Source organism: Schistocerca nitens, chromosome 9 (assembly GCF_023898315.1).
Source record: "Schistocerca nitens isolate TAMUIC-IGC-003100 chromosome 9, iqSchNite1.1, whole genome shotgun sequence".
Lineage (NCBI taxonomy): Eukaryota > Metazoa > Arthropoda > Insecta > Orthoptera > Acrididae > Schistocerca > Schistocerca nitens.
The window spans coordinates 367,330,302-367,346,439 of NC_064622.1; the positions used below are offsets into that span (position 1 = coordinate 367,330,302).

Here is a 16,138-nt window from a genome sequence, read left to right on the forward strand (position 1 = left end):
AATGCTGGTTCTCGAAATTGTCTCAATAGTGTTCTCCAGAAACAATGTCATCTTCCCTTCAGCGATTCCCATTTGAATTCCCAAAGCGCATCTGTAATACTTGCATGTGTATTTGAACCTACCAATAACAAACATAGAAGCCAGAGAGTGAATTGCCTCGATGTCTAGATTTAATCCTAATTGGTGGGGATTCCAAACACTATCACTACTAAAAAATGGGTCACAGATGAACAACATTTTCCTAAAATTATTCCAACAAACTAAAGTCGACCACTTGCCTTCCCTACTACAATCTTAACACGTTCGTCCCATTTCATGACAGTTTTACCCTAGACATTTAAATGACCTGACTGTGTCAAGCAGGACAATAATAGTGCTGTATTCACAAACTTTATGGATTTGTTATTGCTAATCATCTGCATTAACTCATTTTTCCACAACTAGAACTAGCTGACATTCATCACATTAGCCAAAAATTCTGTCCAAGTAATCTCATATCCTCCTACAGTCACCTAATGGCAACACCTTCCTGTAAACCATAGCATCATCAGTAAACAGGCACAGATTGCTGCTGACCCTATCCCTTTATGTAGGCCTATATAGAGAAAAATAGTGGTCCTGTCACACTTACCTCAGCAAGTATGTTAACAACATAATGGGTTCTTGACAAAATTTAAATTCTAATCTGGCACTGATAAATTCAATGGCAGAAAGTGAAAATCTGTGTCAGACAGACAGCCTGGTTTTCCCACATACCGAGTGATCACTTAAAATGCTTCAGCTGTCTGAGCACACTTCACATCCAACCCAAATTCCTGACTTGTCACACACTACAGATGGGTCCCTCATTACTTGCTGCTTCACGTTGATTCAGATAAGAGTGCATCTGCACCAAGTGATCTTTGGGAAGTACAAAAGACGTTGTGGGTATACGATGTTGATTTTTATTTTTTGACGGAAAATCGTTGCTTAGATTTCTCTCTTTAATTTTATGTATGTTTATCGAGTTTTGGATGCCTTTGAGTCTTTTCATTTACTTTGAAATAATTAACTACACAAGTAATTTTTACAGGTTCCATGAGTACTTTTTCAGCTACAACAACATATTGCAGGGACTGTTTGCTCTAGATGGCGGGTGATTGATGTTGATCTGCAGTGAATATCCTGCTGCATTGGTTGGCTACATTGGTTGTTATGGTATCACTTCCTGTTTGCCATATAATGCATGGTATTCATTCATACCTCGTGAGGCGCATTACGTGTTTCGCTGCATATATTTGGGCTTGTTACTCATTGAGTTGTGTTTCTCCCTTTGATATGACTCAACCAAAGCAAATATTTAAGAGAAACCTGAGGAAACCTCCCGTTTTCGTTATTTGCTGTCGTAAGGACGTACTGCCAGATCGTCACATTGGTCGCTTTTCTCTCTGAGACGATAACATTTATCGTCTGCAAACTTATGTTGCGTGTTGAGGTATGCGGTGACACTACATGCAACAAAATAGAAGCTTCTAAGTAGATGCAATCGGCAAGTAAGAAGTAGTTGAAATCAAGTTTTAGCTATCGATATTTTAATTATTGGCCGGTTTTGGTGCGTTGCAGCTGACCGAGGACCTTTAGATTTTGCATGAACGAAGGTCTGGCAGCCACATTACACGACGAATTGCGAAAAGCTTTAATATGTAGTAAAAGGCTAAGAAAATCTCTCGTTGTCGTCATTTGCTTTCATAATGATGTAATGCCAGATCGTCACATTGGTCGCTTTTCTCTCACAAACGTGTACATTTGTCTTGTATATTGTAACAAATAAGCCCTCGGACACAATATTAAGTCATGAGCGTCGCCTTCAGAATTAGACTAATTGTACTAAAACATTAGGTATATAGTACACTAATAAAATTAAAGTTTGTACTGACTCGAAAAGATGCAGTACTTACAATGTTAAAGATCTAAGCCGGAAAGGCGACGTCATGAACACTTGTGAGACGGCGAGCCGCTAAGGGCTGCTCGTACTGTGAACAAGGGTTACGACAAGACTGTGGTGTCCACTTTAGAAAGTGTGGGCAAGTAAACACGGTGTTGCTACGAGCGCCATCTAGTAGCCGCAGAAACAACTAGGCAACTGTACATTCAGAATTAGACACATGAAATTCTGATGCAGCTGATTCAGGCATAACGTAAGCATTAATAATAATGGGATGAAGTATATATTTATCTGCTTTAAATAGAGTTACATTTTGTAACTTAAAAAACGTTAGTAATGACATACAAGGAAACAGCAAAGATGTGACAGGAAAACAACGTTTCGGTAAACTGCATGAGGAAATCTGAATCAAAGATCAAGCAATGGCTTTATACAGTCAAAAAAAGTTTTTATTTCGCAGCTGCAGCTGTTCGTTGAGAATGAGGCCATCATGACGAGTGAGATGTTTGAAAATCTCCAATTCCTCTAAGACATCTAACCTACGTCCCTTCTTTTCGGTATGCAGGATATTATCGCCTATGGCTTTAGGCACGTGTCCAGTAATTAAGAGATGATCGGCAAAGGATGAATTTTAGGGACTGGTGTCGTTCTATCTCAAAAGATGTTCTTTATATCTGATGGTGAAAGCACGTCCGGTTTGTCCTATATAACACGAGGAGCAGGTATCGCAGATGAACTTAAAAGACGCCAGAACCTTCTGTAGGGGAGCGAATGGATTTTAAATTATGAATGAAATTTCTCTTTAGATTATTATTAGTAGAGAAGGCAACATTGCAGTTGTATTTGTTGCGAAGCATGCGCTAAATCTGATAGGAAATGGGTCCTATGAAAAGAATAGAACAACGTTTTGTTTGGGTTAATTTCAGTGCATGAGGTGTGGAGCGTGGTAGTTGTTGCAGTTTTCTTTTTTTTAGGATATCGTCCACTATGTTACGCGTACATTCATTATTGACTGCTATGGTTTTAAGTAAATTATTCTCCTCGTTAAACTTTTCTGTTGAAAGTGGTATGGAGGTGGCTCGGTGGACGGCAGAGTGAAAAAAGGTCATTTTTTGAGACTGCTATCTTACGTCGCGTGCTGCGGAATGCGGAGACACTACAAGCAACACAGTAGAAGCTTCTAATTTGATGCAATCAAGTTTTAGTTATCGATTATTGAGTAATTGTCCGGTTGTGGTGCCTTGGACACGACCGAGGACCTTAAGATTTTGCATGAACCGACGTCTGGCAGCCACGTTGCACGAGAAAATGTGAAAAGTGTTCATATGTAGTAAAAACCTAAGAAATCCTCCCGTTACCGTCATTTGCTTACGAATCGACGTAATGCCAGATCGTCACATTGGACGCTTTTCTCTCCCAAACGTGTACATTTATCGTCTGCTAACATATGTCGCTTGCTGCGGAATGCGGAAACACAGTAGAAGACAGTAGAAGCTTGTAAGTTGATGCAATCGGCCAGTATCATATTGCACAATTCAAGTTTTAGTTATCGATTATTGAATAATTGGCCGATTTGTAGCCTTGGACATGACCAAGGTCCTTAATATTTTGAATGAACCAAGGTCTGGCAGCCACGTTGCACGAGAAAATGTTAAAAGTGCTAATATGTAGTAAATCCACCCCATGTATATTACCATACCCGGTTATTTTTACTCATAAAAATTTGTCTGTAGTCTTGTACGAAATGTTTTCACAATTTTGGTTTGTTTTCTAGATGTATAGCAATTCGTTACGAAAGATGGAAGAGTTTGATTTTTACTTAGAGCATTAATGTTCGATTTGCACTTACGGTACTGCCCTGGCTGCACATTTTTCTGGGTTCGGAACTGATGCCCTTAACGTGAATTTACTTAGTCTTCACCACAGCATATTTACTTGACGTAAAATACGACGAAATACTCCGCCAATACAGTTCGATTACCATCTCGTAACTGTTGGACCTGGTGGTCTACCGGCACAGTGCGTGGTTGCAAATCGAGAACCGCGCGATCGAATCCCAGTTGAACCAATAAATTTTTCACTCTGCGTTTAATCCAGCCTTCACCTCTCAATGATATGAGGAGTCGGTAGAAACAACATGTGGTGCGGATTCCACGTTAAACTGCCGATTCCCTTCCCCGGTTGGACAACTGGTATACGTTAATGATAAGCAAGTCACCAAAGCCCTCGGGAGAGCCTGTAACTCCTAGAGGGCGCGTCCCCAGGTGGCGGATCGGGGAACGCCTCCCAGATATGGGTGGTAGGAGGGAAATCAAATACCTCCCGCGGACCAACAGGCCGGGCAGAGCAAGTTCGTTAGCTGAAGTGAAAGCAACTGCTCTAGGGGTAGGCATCCCCGAAATCAAGACCCTGGTCCTCCAGGTTGGGGGTTGTGCTTAGGGCCAGCGACCCTATCACAGGATCCTGTAGGAGAAAATGGATTGCTACGAATCAGAATGACAAGAATGCTGGGCCACCAAACTTGATGACGAACTTGCAAAATTTAAAGGTTATGAATATGGGAACATGGAATGTATTAAGTCTCTATAGATCAGGATCACTGACAAATGTCATACATGGATCTAGTTGCAGTACAAGAAACCAGATGGACGGGTAATGGAAGTATAAACAAAAATAAGTATACAATAATGTATGGGGGAAATGATACACAAATACATGCACTAGGGACAGGATTTATAATAAACAACAAATTGTTACCTTTTATTAGGAAATTTGAGGCAGTGAATGAAAGGATATCTCACATTACGATTCAATGCAAATATAAGACTTTAAATGTTATAAATTGCCATGCTCCAACAGAGGATAAAGAGGACAATATTAAAGAAGAATTTTACAACAAATTGGAACAGGTATATGATACATTCTCGAAAAATTCAATTAAAATAATTCTAGGAGATTTCAATGCCAAGTTAGGACATGAAACTCATTATAGACCTACAATTGGACCTCATAGTCTACATCAGCAGAGTAATGAAAACGGAACAAAACTTATTAGCTTTGCCACTTCCAAAAACATGTTGATCAAAAGTACATATTTTGCACATAAAGATATACATAAACAAACATGGGCTTCAAGAGATGACATCACAAAAAATCAAATTGATCATGTATTAATCGAAAAACAACATCATAAATGCATACATGATATCAGAAGTCAAAGGGGAGCAGACTGTGATTCGGATCACTTTCTTGTAAAAGCCAAGTTCAAGATCTCACTCTCAAGACATAAATGGTCTAAATTAAATGGTGTTCCTAGGTTTAATACAATGAAACTGAAAAACCCAAACATTCTCAACCAGTACATTAGAGAATTAGAAACACACAAACCTGAAGTGGAAAGTAAAATTAACAATGATGATACTAATCAAGCTTGGAACGCTCTGAAAGAAAATATCATACGAGCAACTACCTCAGTTTTGGGACATTTTACTACAACTAAGAACCCCTGGTTTGATGCCGAGTGCTCGAACGCTATCGAAGATAGAAAATTAGCAAGGGAAAAATTCCTACAAAAACCAATAACACAAAACAAACTTATTTTTGAAGAGAAACAGAAACTTGCCAGGAAACTCATTAGGAAAAAGAAAAGGGATTTTATGAATTACAAATTAAAAAGAGCTGAGAATGACCGTACCACAGACTCCAGAGGATTTTTCAAGAGCATAAATATGTTTAAAAGTGGGAATATAAAAAATTATGGACAGTTCATAACAGACCCAGATGGCTCCTTGCTAACAGAAAGAAGTGACATTGCTAACAGATGGAAGGAATATTTTAATGAGTTACTAAATGCTCCAACTATAAACGTCTCTCAGGAAGATGACAATGAATATCTTACTGCTGACCCATCGGACGAAGAGCCCAGCTTAGCAGAAATTAAAGAAAGCATCAAGAAGCTGAAGAGACATAAAGCTCCTGGAAGTGATGGTATAGACACAGATATATGGAAGCTCAGTAAATTTCCTTTTGTAAACTGCTTACACAAAATCATCACCAACATCTGGAAGCAGGAACAGGTCCCACATGATTGGAAAGAAGTAGTTGTGTGCCCTATATACAAGAAGGGGGACCCAACAAATTGTTCAAACTACAGAGGAATTGCATTACTAAACACAACATATAAAATTCTGACAAATATACTGTTAGCAAGGATAAGCCCTTACGTTGAAGACTCCCTAGATGATGCCCAATGTGGATTTAGACCTAACAGATCGACTATTGACAATATATATGTCCTAAGGATGTTGGGTGAAAAGAAATATGAATTCAATCAAAATGTACATATGCTTTTCATTGATTTTAAAAAAGCTTTTGACAGTATCAACAGGGAATATTTATGGAAGTGCATGAGGCAGATTGGCATCCCTAACAAATTGATAAATTTAATAAAATCTTGCACTTTAAACTCAAAATACAAAATAAAAGTAGCCAGCAAACTTTCTGAAGACTTTGAGGTTAAAACTGGAGTCAAACAAGGGGATTCACTCTCACCAGTTCTTTTTAACATAGTAATCAATAGAATAATTCAAAAAGTAAAGCTACTACAAATTGGAGCACAACTGGAAAGCAAAATTAATATTGTAGCATACGCTGATGACATTGCATTATTATCTGACAGTGAGAATGATTTGAAGCTTCTTACAGCACAATTAATTAAAGCCACAAATGGCACAGGCCTCCAGCTGAATACAGACAAAACAATGTACTTTATCTTATCCCGCTATCCATCAAATAATAATGTACTGCAAATTAATAACACAGCTTTCACAAAGACAAATGAATTTAATTACCTTGGTACAATAGTAACCTCTGACAACTCCATAAAAATTGAAATAGAATCACGAATTCAGAAGGCTAACAAATGCTACTATAGTCTCTTGACAGTTTTCAAAAGCAAGTTAATTTCTAGGAACACCGAACTACAAGTATACAAATCATTGATTATACCAGTACTCACCTATGGATCTGAAACCTGGACTCTCACAAAAAAAGAGGAAAACAGATTAAGAGTATTTGAACGAAAAATTTTGAGAAAAATATTTGGACCCATAAGAGATAGGATCAGTGATGAATGGAGATTGCTAAATAACAATGAAATTTACAAATTATATAAAGACTCCGATATAGTGGCCAAAATTAAAGCCAAAAGACTGAAATGGATAGGGCATGTCATCAGAGCACCACCAAACAGGACCATCAAGAAAGTGACTGAAGAGATTCCCACCGGAAGACGACCTCTTGGACGCCCACGCATGAGATACTTGGACAATATTCAAGACGATCTCAGAAAACTAGGACATGACAGACAGTGGCAAATTACTTGTAAAGACAGAGCAAAGTGGTTCAACATTGTCCATTCTGCAGCAAAAAGCCTTCATGGATTGTAATGCTTAATAATAATAATAATAAGTCACCAAAGTGCCGTCCGATTGAAAGACTTAAACGAGGGCACTGAAATACGCGAAATTTGTTAGTATTATTACACTGTCGAAACGCAGTAATGTGACCACGTGTTAAAATCCCGAATAAACGCCTTTTGCAGCATGAGATGTACAGGAATAGAGTCAATGAGGTAATGACAGTGATAAGAAGCCATTCCGACTGCAGTACTTGTCCAGCTGCGATAGAATTTTATCGATTGAGGATCCGTGGCACAAACTACTCGATCGAGATGGCCCCTCAGATTCTCGATTGGGTTTAAAGCCGGGAAATTTGGCGGTCAGGGCAGTACGGTAAATTCATCGTAGAGCTTTCAGAACCACGCACATACACTGCGAGCTATGTTACACGTGCATCTAAGGGTGGATATGGTCCCCAAGGATAGGTGCGTACTAGGGTTGATCCATTGTGCCTTTCAGAATGACGAGATCACCCAGGGAATGCCGCGAAAACATTCCCCACACCATTACGCTCCCTCAGGGTTGCAGGGCGTTTGCTTTCAGACGTTACACGCCAATGAAAATCTGTCCGATGGGACATATAATGTGATTAATATGGAGAGGCCACCTGTAGCACTCAGTGGACTTTCAGTTGTGGTACCGGCGTGCAAATGCAAGCTTTCAACGCCAATGAACAGCAGTCAGCATGGGTGCAGGGACCAGGTGCCTACTGAGGAAGCCCATACGTTGTTGAGGAAACATTGGTGGCAGCCCTTGGTTCGCCTGGGCAGTCAGCTGCACAAACGTTGCACGTCTATTCGCCAGCACACTTATCTGCAGCTATCGCTCACCTGTGTCGCCTACTGCCCGTAGTCCAACACACTTGCCTCGGAGCCGGATTAGAATACCGAGATTTTGCCACGCACGGTTTACTTTACATACAGTGGCATTTTAAAAGATTACAGACCTTGCCGTTTCGGGAATGCTTCCACCTTTGGGAAGAAAGCCAACGATTATGCCCTGTTGGACGGCACATTAATCGCCCCTTTTATGCATTATGACAACGACTTCACTGTTTCCAGCCTCCCACCTCCCCCCCCCCCCCCTTCCCTTTCATCACCTACTAATGCTATCACCTGGCGTCTATGAGTATTTACACGAAAACAGGAGTTGGTCACATTAATATGACTGGACCTATTATTATTATTATTATTGAAACTTCCTGGCAGATTAAAACTAGGTGCCGGACCGAGACGCGAACTCGGGACCTTTCCCTTCCGCGGGCAAGTGCTCTACCGTCTGAGCTACCGAAGCACGACTCACGCCCCGTCCTCACAGCTTTGCCAGTACCTTGTCTCCTACCTTCCAAACTTTACAGAAGCTCTCCTGTGAACTTATTATTATTAATATTTCGTTGTTGTTCAGTTGTCTTTTGTGTGTGTAGCGTTGCCAGGTTACTTGCTACAGTTAACTTTTCTTTGCCTTTGCTAGAGTCGTCTTTCAAGTTTGCAGGGGCCACCGCTATTTGGCGCTATTGGACTGCGACATTACTGTTCTTTCAAAATGTGCCGTTTGTTACTCTTAAAACTAACAACGAGAGCTCCCCAGCGGTGGGATCGACTTTTTGAAACCAAATAAGCGGTAGTGTAACTCAAGATTCCCCGTATCAGACCCTGCATCCAGGTTGGCCTCCGTTTGCAAGTAACTGACGGAAAAGATTTCGGAATTTTGCGTGATGTTACATAGCGTTAAGGAAGTCGTATTCCATAGTCTGGTTACGTGTCATAATGGTTAGGATAGAACCTTAACCATGCCTCGTCAGGTGCAATAATTTTTTTATTTTTAAATCTCTATCGAAATGACTTTGATGCCTATTTTTACTCAATTTATTGGTTTAAATGTAATTTCTTTCGTTCTATTCCTTTGTCACATCGTTTTAAGCACCGTATGAACTTTTCCATTTGTTCAATTTTTCTTTATATCATTCTTCTTCCAATCGGAATTTTTGTGAATGTGTATTTTATTATACCTATCTGTTTGACTATTCAATTATTTCAAAACTCCGATATATTAATTAAAAAACAAAAGACGAAATAGTATATTTATATTGACTGTGCATTAGTGTGAAAAATGTATTTTTCATTACAAGACGTGCCTTTTTTTTGCATGGTAATCGACATACAAATACACTCCTGGAAATGGAAAAAAGAAACACATTGACACCGGTGTTTCAGACCCACCATACTTGCTCCGGACACTGCGAGAGGGCTGTACAAGCAATGATCACACGCACGGCACAGCGGACACACCAGGAACCGCGGTGTTGGTCGTCGAATGGCGCTAGCTGCGCAGCATTTGTGCACCGCCGCCGTCAGTGTCAGCCAGTTTGCCGTGGCATACGGAGCTCCATCGCAGTCTTTAACACTGGTAGCATGCCGCGACAGCGTGGACGTGAACCGTATGTGCAGTTGACGGACTTTGAGCGAGGGCGTATAGTGGGCATGCGGGAGGCCGGGTGGACGTACCGCCGAATTGCTCAACACGTGGGGCGTGAGGTCTCCACAGTACATCGATGTTGTCGCCAGTGGTCGGCGGAAGGTGCACGTGCCCGTCGACCTGGGACCGGACCGCAGCGACGCACGGATGCACGCCAAGACTGTAGGATCCTACGCAGTGCCGTAGGGAACCGCACCGCCACTTCCCAGCAAATTAGGGACACTGTTGCTCCTGGGGTATCGGCGAGGACCATTCGCAACCGTCTCCATGAAGCTGGGCTACGGTCCCGCACACCGTTAGGCCGTCTTCCGCTCACGCCCCAACATCGTGCAGCCCGCCTCCAGTGGTGTCGCGACAGGCGTGAATGGAGGGACGAATGGAGACGTGTCGTCTTCAGCGATGAGAGTCGCTTCTGCCTTGGTGCCAATGATGGTCGTATGCGTGTTTGGCGCCGTGCAAGTGAGCGCCACAATCAGGACTGCATACGACCGAGGCACACAGGGCCAACACCCGGCATCATGGTGTGGGGAGCGATCTCCTACACTGGCCGTACACCACTGGTGATCGTCGAGGGGACACTGAATAGTGCACGGTACATCCAAACCGTCATCGAACCCATCGTTCTACCATTCCTAGACCGGCAAGGGAACTTGCTGTTCCAACAGGACAATGCACGTCCGCATGTATCCCGTGCCACCCAACGTGCTCTAGAAGGTGTAAGTCAACTACCCTGGCCAGCAAGATCTCCGGATCTGTCCCCCATTGAGCATGTTTGGGACTGGATGAAGCGTCGTCTCACGCGGTCTGCACGTCCAGCACGAACGCTGGTCCAACTGAGGCGCCAGGTGGAAATGGCATGACAAGCCGTTCCACAGGACTACATCCAGCATCTCTACGATCGTCTCCATGGGAGAATAGCAGCCTGCATTGCTGCGAAAGGTGGATATACACTGTACTAGTGCCGACATTGTGCATGCTCTGTTGCCTGTGTCTATGTGCCTGTGGTTCTGTCAGTGTGATCATGTGATGTCTCTGACCCCAGGAATGTGTCAATAAACTTTCCCCTTCCTGGGACAATGAATTCACGGTGTTCTTATTTCAATTTCCAGGAGTGTCTTTAAAACATAACCTAAATTCTTGCTGCACTATGGAAAAAAATAGTGTAGATGAAGATTTAAATGAGAGAAGGTTTTAGAAATAAAATAAAAATCAAGCCAAGTGAGAAATCGATATAATGAACACAATAACGTAGACGAAAATACGGGGTCTTAAAAACAGGAGAAATTAAATCGGAATTGATACATGAAGATAATTAAAAGTTCACAAACAAATATTTCCAGTGGAGAAGGAATGATAAGAAGAAAAATTAGACCAAATGAAGAGGTTCATATCACTATTGAATCACGTGACCGAGGAGTGGAAATAAAAAAAAATATATTTACATCAATTGAATGAAAATGATTATCAATGTCACTTCGATAAACACCTAAAATAGATTTCTTTCTCCGGTGAGATTCGAACCCACAACCTCATGCATGTGACTAGTATCCTTTCCATTACCCTCACAACCAACTAATGTCACTCAGCTTTCTTAATGCTACCGAGTGTCACACAAAATTCAGAATTTCTTTTCTCGTCAGTTACTCGCAAACGTGGACCCACCATGAAGAGTGGCCGCAGTGTCTTAACCTACATAACCGTACAGATGGTTTCAGACGAAGTGTTACTTGCAGAGGAGTAGGATAATGAGCTATCGGCCTGGCAATTGAGTTGGAGTTTGGCCGAAGCAACTTTAGGCACGAAGGAGATAATGATGTGTCCCTCCGAGAATAATTCTGCCTGGGCTGTAAGCGGCGCACATCTAGCGTTTACAGAGTTGCCAGCCAAATCTCACACCGGAAATATTATTATTAAGCTCAGTTTCCACAGCAGCGAATGGAAGCGAACGCAACCGTATGAACATTTGCAGACTACTTTCCAGTATTCACTACCTTTCGTCTACGAGGTCCGTTCAAAAAATTCTGGAACTTCTCTACGCTAACTTCCACTTATTTGTATATGATCTCCCCCACGACTGATACACCGCTCCCAACACCGTTTCCACTTCCGGGAGCAGACTTGGTTCGCCTTTCGCTGGACCGCTCGTCTATCGTTACAAATCTTCGTCCTCTCAACTTGGTTTTCGACTTTGGAAATAAAAAAATGTCTGCAAGGGCCAAGCTGACCTGACAAGCTTTTTATTTTTTCATCGTTGAGAACAAATGCCTACCCATTGTGAAGACTGAACCTTGTTTTCAAATACATAACTGCAGACCCACGTCCCATCACCAGTTATAATTTTCTTAAGGAACATCTCGTTCTCATTTGGGTGAGCCTAAAGCTCTTCTCAGATTTGCGAGGCGGAGGTCTTTCTGCTCTTGACTCATGAGCCGTGGCACGAATTTGGAGGCAACACTATACATTCCAAGATGCTGTATTAGGATTTCACGATGCAACTGCAATGTTACTTTCTTCTGCGATCTCTCTGACAGTCAGTCTTCGTTTAGCACGCACAGTTTCGTTGACGTTCCTGACACAAGCGCTGTTGGCAGAAGTCGAAGAACGTCCTGAACAAGGGTCGTCTTATCTTCCGTCCGGCCTTTTTTAAACCGTGTGAACCATCCGTAACACCGAGTACGGCTTAAGCACTCATCACCATAGGCTTCCTGCATCATTTGGTGTGTGTCTGTAAAGGTGTTCTTGAGTTTAGCTTTTAAGTTCCTATGGGACCAAACTGCTGAGGTCATCAGTCCCTAGGCTTGCACCACTTACACACACCCATGCCCGAGGGAGGACTCTAGCCTCGGACGGGGGGCAGCCGCACGAACCGTGGCAAGCCCCCTAGACTGCTCGGCTACCCCGAGCGGCGGTTTTCTTGAGTTTCACGCAAAATTTATTGCAGGCGCATTGCTCCTCTAACTATCCCCTCTCGAAGTTCGCCAACTGTGCGACACAACGTTCTACTCAATGCAGCACTGAACAATAAGCTAACAGACATACAACAATGAAACTTCCCGCAGTTACACATTAAGCACACGCGTGTGCAGGGATGTCAACTGCATTTCGCCCCAACACGCCATTGGCGCGAAATTACGAATGTTCCGAAATTTTTTTGAACCCACCTTGCATATTCAAAATTTAGGGTATGTTCTAGATATTTTACAGGTAGCCTTTCTCGGGATAGCTTACGTGTATCTTCAGGCATCTGCCAATTTCTTCAGCTTCTCTGTTACATTCTCCTGTGGGCCAAACAAACCTGTAACCATTCGTGCTGACTTTCTTATTAACAGTTCAATATCCCCTGCTAGTCGGATATGGGACAGGTCCCACACACTGGAGCAATATTAGAGTATGGGTCACCCCAATAGTTCGAAAAAGATCATGTTTGTGCACTGATTATAATTCCCTTTAATTCTAACAATGAATTACAGTCCGCCACCATCTTTACCTTTGACTGAGACAATGTGATGGTTCCATTTCTTACTTGTTTTTGAGTCATCAGTCTTCTGACTGGTCTGATACGACCCACCATGAAGGACGTAGATGCCAAGTGCTACTCTGATGAAGTTGGCGCAGGTGAGGTTCTGCGCCAACCTCTTCATCTCCGAGTATCATTTGGCACCTACGTCGTAAATTGTTTTCTGTGTGTATTCCAATGTCTGTCTTCCTTTACAGTTTTTGCCATCTACAGATCCCTCTAACACCGTGGAAGTTACTCAGTGATGTTCTATCATCCTGTCCCTTCTCCTTGTCAGTGTTTTCCAAATATTCCTTTCCTTCCCAATTGTAAGGAGAGCCTCTTCATTCTTCACCCCATCAGTCCACGTAACTTTCAACATTCATCCCTACCGCCACATCACAAATGCTTCGATTCTCTTTTGATCTGGTTTTCCTGCAGTCCATGTTTCACTACCATACAATGCCGTGCTCCAAGCATATACTCTCAGAAATGTCTTCTTCAAATCAAGGCCTATGTTTGATGCTTGCAGATTACTCTAGGTCAAGAATGCCATTGCTGGCCTGCTTTTTACGTCCTCCTTTCTCTGTCCGTCATGGTTCGTTTAACTGTCTCGGTAGAAAAATTTCTTAACTTCATCTACTTCGCCGGCCACGGTGGGCGAGCGGTTCTAGGCGCTTCAGTCCGGAACCGCGTGACTGCTACGGTCGCAGGTTCGAATCCTGCCTCGGGCACGGATGTGTGTGGTGTCCTTAGTTAGGTTTAAGTAGTTCTAAATTCTAGGGAATTGATGACCTAAGATGTCAAGTCCCATAGTTCTCAGAGCCATTTGAACCATTTTGAACCATCTACTTCGTTATCACCAATGTTAAGATTCTCGCTGCTCCCGTTTATGCTTCATCTCATCACTTGTGTCTATGATTTACTCTCACCCCAAATTCTACACTCATTATACTGTATATTCCATTCATCAGATCCTGTAGTAATTCACTTTTACTGAGGACGATAATATTATCAGCAAATCTTGTCACTGATATCCTTTCACCCCGTATTTCAGTCTGAATCGTGAACCTCTCTTTTATTTTCTTCGTTTCTTCTTTGATGCGTAGATTGAACAGTAGAGGTGAATGACTATATCAAAGTCTTACTCCCTTTTTAATCCTTGCTCTTCGTTCTTGGTCTTCCATTCATATTCCCTCTTGGGGCTTGTACGAATATTTTACCCATCTCTCCCTAGAGCTATTTTCTTCAGAACTTCGATCTTGCACCATTTTACATTGTCGAACGCTTTTCCAGGTCTACAAATCCTATGAACGCATCTTGAGTTTTATTCAGTCCTGCTTCCATTTCGTATCCTTACAATGGGTTAAATGGTTCAAAGGACTCTGAGCACTATGGGACTTAACATCTTAGGTCATCAGTCCCCTAGAACTTAGAACTACTTAAACCTAACTAACCTAAGGACATCACACACATCCATGCCCGAGGCAGGATTCGAACCTGCGACCGTAGCAGTCCTGCGGTTCGGGACTGCAGCACCTAGAACCGCACGGCCACCGCGGCCGGCCTACAATGGGTTACACCGAGGTATTTCTGTGAGTTGACCGATTGAAAATTAGAGTTATTGATGTTGTAGTCATAGGATACTATGTTCTTTCGTTTTGTGAACTGCACAATTTTAGGTTTTCGAACATCTAAAGCCAGCTGCAAAAACATCTGAAATTCTGTTTGAGTCTTCGTACAAAAATGCATTGTTAGAAAAACAAACTAAACCATGAAGGGACAAAATATCAGTAACGAACAAAGTAGAATCTCTACGGCTAATCTGGATTAAACTGCGCCATCATCTTCAGCAACAACCAGGGCATAATCCAAGGAGGGATCTACGCCCACATGGATGTTCTGCAAATCACATCTAAGTGCCTGGCATAGGGTTTATCGAATCACCTTCACAATTGTCTGTTATTCCAACTTCATGTTTTGAACTGCCCAAGGTGTGATGCCCCCCATGAACCATGGACCATGGACCTTGCCGTTGGTGGGGAGGCTTGCGTTCCTCAACAATACAGATAGCCGTACCATAGGTGCAACCACAATGGAGGGGTATCTGTTGAGAGGCCAGACAAACGTGTGGTTCCTGAAGAGGGGCAGCAGCCTTTTCAGTAGTTGCAGGGGCAACTACTGGAGGATTGACTGATCTGGCCTTGTAACACTAACCAAAACAGCCTTGCTGTTGTGGCACTGCGAACGACTGTAAGCAAGGGGAAACTACAGCCATAACTTTTCCCGAGGGCATGCAGCTTTACTGTTTGGTTAAATGATGATGGCGTCCTCTTGGGTAAAATATTCCGGAGGTGAAATAGTCCCCCATTCGGATCTCCGGGTGGGGACTACTCAAGAGGACGTTGTTATCAGGAGAAAGAAAACTGGCATTCTACGGATCGGAGCATGGAGTGTCAGATGGAGGGAGGAACAAGACTTCTGGTCAGGTGAATACAGGGTTATAAATACAAAATCAAATAGGGGTAATGCAGGAGTAGGTTTAATAATGAATAAAAAAATAGGAGTGGGTGTAAGCTACTACAAACAGCATAGTGAACGTATTATAGTGGCCAAGATAGACACGAAGCCCATGCCTACTACATTAGTACAAGTTTATATGCCAACTAGCTCTGCATATGACGAAGAAATTGAAGAAATGTATGATGAGATAAAAGAAATTTTTCAGGTAGTGAAGGCAGACGAAAATTTAATAGTCATGGGTGACTGGAATTCGACAGTAGG

At 42.4% G+C, this 16,138-nt stretch overlaps 1 protein-coding gene across 7 annotated transcripts in view; it reads right to left on the minus strand.

Moving 5' to 3' along the window:
- LOC126203213 (V-type proton ATPase 116 kDa subunit a 1-like) overlaps positions 1 to 16,138 on the minus strand; it is a 35,378-nt gene that overhangs the window by 14,879 nt on the left and 4,361 nt on the right. For 2 of the 7 annotated variants that reach the window (XR_007540246.1, XR_007540244.1), the window contains exon 1: positions 1,938 to 2,311. The exons of 1 other annotated variant lie outside the window; for it this stretch is intronic. The gene's annotated coding sequence lies outside the window, so the exon portion shown is untranslated. 4 more of the 7 variants (XR_007540243.1, XR_007540247.1, XR_007540249.1 and 1 more) reach the window with 4 other exon arrangements.